The sequence below is a fragment of the Triticum dicoccoides genome, chromosome 1B, assembly GCF_002162155.2.
Source record: "Triticum dicoccoides isolate Atlit2015 ecotype Zavitan chromosome 1B, WEW_v2.0, whole genome shotgun sequence".
NCBI lineage: Eukaryota > Viridiplantae > Streptophyta > Magnoliopsida > Poales > Poaceae > Triticum > Triticum dicoccoides.
In genome coordinates, this window is record NC_041381.1 from 601,848,725 (window position 1) to 601,856,539 (window position 7,815).

Here is a 7,815-nt window from a genome sequence, read left to right on the forward strand (position 1 = left end):
GTCGACTGAGGGACCTGAACTTCAAGCCTCCTCCTGCCGGAGCTTCCACCCTTCCTCCTCCTCTCCTGTAGAGGCGGCTCTTCTTCATCGTCAGGGAGCACAACAACTTCTTCCAGAACTACAGAAAGAGAGAAATGACAGAAAATCTGCCGATTGACGATCTACTCAACTCAATGAGGCTTGGTCGATCAGACTTACCGACTCGTGAGGTGGCCTCTTCATCTCATGGCGCCTTATCAATGTCCATGTCAGTGGCAGCAGAGGTGGGACTGGAAAGACACACGAATTGGTTGGTCAGAACAAGAAAATCTTCAGTCGAGCTATGGAAACGCAAACAAGATACTCACCCCAAAGCAACAGGGACGTCCATCTTGATCCGTGGCAATGTCTTTCGAGCTTTGGGAGGAGCGACTTTAGGCTGCTTGGCCACCTTCTCCGTCGGCTCCGGAGTCGACGTCCGAGCGTGCTTCTGGGTAGTGGCACTCGGAGCCACGCTTTTCCCGCGCCCGCCAGACGGGTCATGCTGCTGTTTGGATAGACGTTCAGAATGAGGCGGCGAGTCGACCTCTTCCTCCTCGTCCAACTCCTCGCTCTCCTCCTCCTCCTCTTCTCTCGGAGACTCCCACTCACCACTCTCCTCAGCACTGTCCTCCCCTCCTGGTATTGTGCCAAAGCATGTTCACCCTTGGGCATTGAATGCATCTCAGTGAATACCTGCAAAGCAAACCGATCGAGCAAGAGTCAGCCAACATCAAGTACAGTCGGAACGCGAGCGGGAAACAGTCGGAACAAAGAGTGTACCTTGTCGGGTGGGTTGTCTTCACCAAAAGGGGCGACCCGCCTGGATCCTCTTGGGTTATCTTGGTTGCCTGTGATGCCCTTCAACCACAAAGCTACGGTTTCGGGCGGCACTTCTTCTAGATGGACCCGAGCGGTGTCGTCCGGTCCAGAATATAGCCACATCGGGTGATCGCGAGCCTATAGAAGCTGGATGCGCTGAATGAGGAACACTTCCAGCAAGTCCAGGCCGGTAAGGCCATCATTGATGAGCTGAACCACTCGGTCCACCAACATCCTCGTCTCCATGGTCTCGGCAGCGGTTAATTTCAGCGGAGCAGGAGTCTGGACACGATCAAACAAGAAGGGGGGAAGACCGATCGACTGACCTAGAGCTGCGACATCCTGGCAGTAGAACCAGGATGACTGCCAACCCCTAACAGATTCAGGAAGAGTCACAACGGGGAAAGAGCTCCTATTCCTCTTTTGAATACCTAAACCCCCGCACATCTGGATGACGTGGGTCTTTGAGTCACTCGACTCCGCCTTTTTTACCGATTGAGAGTGAATCATGAAGATATGTTTGAAGAGGCCCCAGTGCGGTCGGCACCCTAAGAAGTTCTCGCACATCGGTACAAACGCAGCCAGGTACGTGATGGTGTTGGGAGAAAAGTGGTGGAGCTGAGCGCCAAAGAAGTTCAAAAATCCCTGGAAGAAAGGGTGCGGAGGGAGCGAGAAACCCTGGTCGACGTGAGTGGCAAGTAGAACACACTCACCCGGTCGAGGTTGAGGTTCCGTCTCCCCCTTCGGCAGCCTCGCCGCCCCCTTGGCAATCAGCCCGGACTCCTCCAGTTCGGCCAGATCCTCCTGCCGGACCGGAGACCGGATCCAATCGCCCTGGATCCAGCCCGGCGGCAGCCCCACGCGCGACGACGACCCGTGGCTCGGCTTCCTGCCCTTCGCCGCCCCCGTTGCCTTCTTAGCACGCTCTAGCGCCGCTGTTTTGTCCTTCACCATGGCATGGGAGCAACAGCGTCGAGAGCGGAGGCGCTGGGCGTGGTGGAGAAGCAGAAGAGAAAGAAGGAAGAACAGGCGTGCACAGTGCAAGCGCCTCGGCCCCGTCGCCTTATAAAGGGCCACTTCCGAGTGACTGGCGCGCGGGTCCAGGCAATCCCGTCAAATCCTGCAATAGTTGCGCCCAGCTGTAGGATCAGAAGTATGTCTAGAGGGGGGTGATTAGACTACTTGACCAATTAAACACTTATCCTTTTTCCCAATTTTAGTCTTTGGCAGATTTTAGCTATCTTAGCACAAGTCAAGCAATCTTCACACAATTCAAGCAAGCATGCAAAGAGTATATGAGCAGCGGAAAGTAAAGCATGCAACTTGTAAGAATGTAAAGGGAAGGGTTTGGAGAAATCAAACGCAATTTGGAGACACGATGATTTTTGAGCCGTGGTTCCGATAGGTGGTGCTATCGTACATCCACGTTGATGGAGACTTCAACCCACGAAGGGTAACGGTTGCGAGAGTACACGGAGGGCTCGACCCATGAAGTGTCCACGAATAAGCAACCTTGTCTATCCCACCATGGCCGTCGCCCACGAAGGACTTGCCTCACTAGCGGTAGATCTTCACGAAGTAGGCGATCTCCTTGCCCTAACAAACCCCTTGGTTCAACTCCAAAATCTTGTCAGAGGCTCCCAAGTGACACCTAGACAATCTAGGAGACACCACTCTCTAAGAAGTAACAATTGGTGTGTTTATGATGAACTCCTTGCTCTTGTGCTTCAAATGATAGTCTCCCCAACACTCAACTCTCTCTCACAGGATTTGGATCTGGTTGAAAGAAGATTTGAGTGGAAAGCAACTTGGGGAAGGCTAGAGATCAAGATTCATATGGTAGGAATGGAATATCTTGGCCTCAAGACATGAGTAGGTAGTTCTCTCTCTCAGAAATGGTAAGCTGGAAGTGTATGTTTGTTCTGATGGCTCTCTCCATGAATGAAGAGGAGGTGGAGGGGTATATATAGCCTCCACACAAAATATAACTGTTACACACAATTTATCAATCTCGGTGGGACCGAATCAACAAACTCGGTAGGACCGATTTAGTAAACCTAGTGACCGTTAGGGTTTTCAGTGGGACCGACATGCAACTCGGTAGGACCGATATGGTTAGGGTTAGGGCATAACGTAATCTCGGTGAGACCAATTACACAAACTCGGTGAGACCGGTTTTGGTAATAAGCCAACCAGAGAGTTGGTCAGGTAAACTCGGTGGGACCGGTTCGCTCATTTCGGTTGGATCGAAATGTTACGAAAAGGAAACAGAGAGTTTACATTGCAATCTCGGTGGGACCGATAGCTCACTTCGGTTAGACCAAAACGTTATGAAGGGAAGCAGAGAGATTACAATTCCATCTCGGCGAGGCCGAGATCCCTATCAGTAAGACCGATTTGCCTAGGGTTTGTGGCAGTGGCTATAACATCTGAACTTGGTGGCGCCGGATAGAAAGAATCGGTGGGGCCGAGTTTGACTTTAGGTTTAGGTCATATGTGGATATGAGAAAGTAGTTGAGGGTTTTTGGAGCATATCACTAAGCACTGTGGAGCAAGAAACTCATTAAGCAACACCTCATCCCTCCTTGATAGTATTGGATTTTCCTATAGACTCAATGTGATCTTGGATCACTGAAATATAAAATGTAGAGTCTTGAGCTTTTGAGCTTGATCCAATCCTTTTATCCTTAGTATTTTGAGGGGGATCCACTTTCCTCATCCATGCCATGCCATTCATTGAGCTTTTCCTGAAATGTTCATCTTGGAATGATGTTAGCTCAGTGAGCTATATGTTGTTAGGAATTACCAAAACCACCTAGGGATAGTTGCACTTTCAGCAGCGTACATGGAGAAAAAGGCGGCACGGTAATCGAGGCATCGCTACTTATCTGAGCCGCTTGTTTTGGCGCTCTCTGGCCCACGCGCTTCTCCAAAAATTCATATCCCGCAAAATCCGGGATATGCCGCAGACAATCGCGCCCAAGCTCTCATGCTCTAACACAGCACTCGATGCTTGATGTCACCAGTTCATTCGACGGCTCACTGAATGGATTAAGGCGACTGAGTCGACACCGATCTACCGACGCAAGCGTTCAGATTTGCAGAAAGCACTCGCAAAGGCCTGAAGATCGGAGCAGGCTCAACTTCAGCCTACTTTCCACTCGCACCTTAATCCATTCGGGGGCTACTGATGAGGATACAGACCTGGTCTAGGGTCATAGGCCTGACCTATACGTCCTACCCAAGGTCACTACCCCAGAAGATAAAAAGACCAAGAGTCAACAGGAGAGCACCGGTCGAGTACGTCGAGTGCAATCCACTCGAGGGTCACCCCCTACCATCACTTGACTATATGGGGAGTCACTCGACTGTATCGAAGACCAGGAGTCGGAAGAGCACGCAACGGCCAGCCGTTCACTCCATAGTCTTTATGAGCATTAAGAATACTTAAGACTGGCATTACCAGTAACGCCCCTTACTTTATGTACATTAAGCCCCTTGTAATGGAGGACGGCGGGGGTCTTGGCGCACTCTATATAAGCCGCCCCCACCTCTGGGACAAGGGTTCACACCCCCTGTAATACAACACACATAATCCAATCGACCGCCTCTGGGCACCAAGACGTAGGGCTATTACTTCCTCCGAGAAGGGCCTGAACTCATAAACCTCGTGTGTACACATTCACCATAGCTAAGATCTTGCCTCTCCATACCTACCCCCCTTTCTACTATCAGTCTTAGCACCACGACACCACCCTCATGGACAGGGTGTGGGCCCCCTGGCCTTGATTCTTTCGCCAGTATTTTTTATATTTTCCAAAACTTATCTTCGTGGATTTTCAGGTCATTCCGAGAACTTTTGTTTTCTGCACAATAAACAACACTATGGCAGTTCTGCTGAAAATAGCGTTAGTCCGGGTTAGTTTCATTCAAGTCATGCAAGTTAGAGTCCAAAACAAGGGCAAAAGTGTTTGGAAAAGTAGATACGTTGGAAACGTATCAACTCCCCCAAGCTTAAACCTTTGCTTGTCCTTAAGCAATTCAGTCTATAAACTGAAAGTGGTAAAGAAAAACTTTTACAAACCCTGTTTGCTCTTGTTGTTGTAAATATGTAAAGCCAACATTCAAGTTTTCAGCAAGTATTATGAACTAACCATAACTTAGGTCTCATAATTACTCATATCAATGGCATAATCAGCTAGCGAGCGATAATAATAAAACTCGGATGACAACACTTTCTTAAAACAATCATAATATGATATAACAAGATGGTATCTTGCTAGCCCTTTCTGAGACCTCAAAACATAAATGCAGAGCACCTTTAAAGATCAAGGACTGACTAAACATTGTAATTCATGTTAAAAGAGATCCAGTCAAGTCATACCCAATATAAAGGAATAGTAATGAATGCAAATGACAGTGTGCTCTCGAGCAGGTGCTTTTTAATAAGAAGGTGATGACTCAACATAAAAGTAAATAGATAGGCCCTTCCCAGATGGAAGCAGGGATTTGTAGAGGTGCCAGAGCTCGATTTTAAAAATAGAGATGAATAACATTTTGAGCGGCATACTTTCACTATCAATGCAACAACAATGAGATGGCGATATCTTCCATACTACATCCATTATAGGCAGTTCCCAAACAAAATGGTAAAATATTATACTCCCCCACCACCAACAAGCATCAATCCATGGCTTGCTCAAAACAACAAGTGCCTCCAACTAACAACAGCCCTGTGGGAGTTTTGTTTAATTATTTTGATTTGCTTTGATCTTTTTGGATCATGGGACTGGGCATCCCGGTTACCGGCCCTTTCTCGTGAATAAGGAGCGGAGTCCACTCCTCTTGAGAATAACACACCTAGCATGGAAGATACTGGCAGACCTAGTTGAAACATGAGCTGCTCGAGCATACAAAACAGAATTTCATTTGAAGGTTTGGAGTTTGGCACATACAAATTTACTTGGAACGGCAGGTAGATACCGCATATAGGAAGGTATGGTGGACTCATATGGAATAACTTTGGGGTTTAAGGAGTTTGGATGCACAAGCAGTATTCCCGCTTAGTATAGGTGAAGGCTAGCAAAAGACTGAGAAGCGACCAACTGAGAGAGCGACAACAGTCATGAACATGCATTAAAATTAATTCATACCGAGTACCAGCATGAGTAGGATATAATCTACCATGAACATAAATATCATGAAGGCTATGTTGATTTGTTTCAACTACATGCGTGAACATGTGCCAAGTCGAGTCACTCAATTCATTCAAAGGAGGATACCATCCCATCATACCACATCATAATCATCTTAATAGCATGTTGGCACGCAAGGTAAACCATTATAACTCATAGCTAATCAAGCATGGCACAAGCAACTATAATCTCTAAAGGTCATTGCAAATATGTTTACTTCATAATAAGCTGAATCAGGAACGATGAACTCATCATATTTACAAAAACAAGAGAGGTCGAGTTCATACCAGCTTTTTTCATCTCAAGCAGTCCATCATATATCGTCATTATTGCCTTTCACTTGCACGACCGAACGATGGGTATAATAATAATAGTGCATGTGCATTGGACTAAGCTGGAATCTGCAAGCATTCAACTCAAGAGAGAAGACAGAGTAATATGGGCTCCAAATTAAATCAACAATCATGCATATTAGAGCCTACTAAACATTTTCAATATGGTCTTCTATTCTAGACCCCCAAAGGAAAGAAAAGAAAAGAAAACTATTTACACGGGAAAGCTCCCAACAAGTAAGAAGAAGAACGAGAAATCTTTTTGGGTTTTCATTTTAATTAATACAAGCATGGAATTTAAACTAACTAATTTTTTTGGTTTTTCTTAAGGTTTATCAAACACACAAGAAGAAAGCTAGAAAAAGAGAATAAAACTAACATGGATAATACAATGAAAGAGTATGAGCACCGACAACTAGAATAGTGTGTGAACATGAATGTAAAGTCGGTGAGAAATACGTACTCCCCCAAGCTTAGGATTTTGGCCTAAGTTGGTCTATTGCCAAGGACCATAGCTACTCTCCCCGGTGTACTGAGGGGTGTAATCAGGATACCACTGGTTGGCATCTCCTCTGGATCCCACTGGTAGGATGATGCACGATAAGGGTCCGATGAAGGTTCCGGCTCAGGCTCAGGAGTGGATGCTTGGCCTCAATGAGCGTACACCGCTTCCGGCGTGACAAGATAATTAACTGCAGTCAAATCAAACAACAGAGGCGCAGGCAAAATAATAGTCTCATTGTGTTTCTTATTAAATCTCAAGTTATACAGGAGCATCTTATCATCATTATGAACAATAAACTCATGTGCTACCATGCTCCTATAATCTAAAATGTAGCGAGGCAATATTGTCTCCTCTTCCTCATGGTGCCTAATAGGTATCTCAAAATGTTTAGCAAGACGTGCAGCATAGATACCTCCAAAGATGGGGCCTTTTGTACGGTTTAGGCTTGGCCGTTTAGAAATTACGGCACCCATACTAAAACTATTATCGCCAAACAAGGCATGGAGAAGAATAATAATATCAGGAACATTGAAGTTTCCACTATTTCCACGACCAATTAAGCATCGACTAGCAAATATGGCAAAGTAGCGTAAAACAGGAAAGTGTATGGTAGAGATTCTCGCATCGAAACCCTTCTTTGGATCCCCTACAGTGATGGTGTTAACAAAGCCATCAACATCTTTACGATGTGGTTCATCTAATTTACCCTCTAAGGGTATTTACATACCACGCAAAAATTACGTAAAGACATTTCCCTGAATTCATCATATAAATGAAATGATACTAAAGGCGGTGACTTCTTAGGATAATAATAAAAGTTTTGCACGAAAGTATTGGTGAGTAAGAGATACTGATTGATCTGGTCGTGGAGGAAATCAGTGAGGCCTGCATTCTCGATCGAAGAATAAAAGTCTTCATAAATTCTGGCTTCTCTCAAGAAACC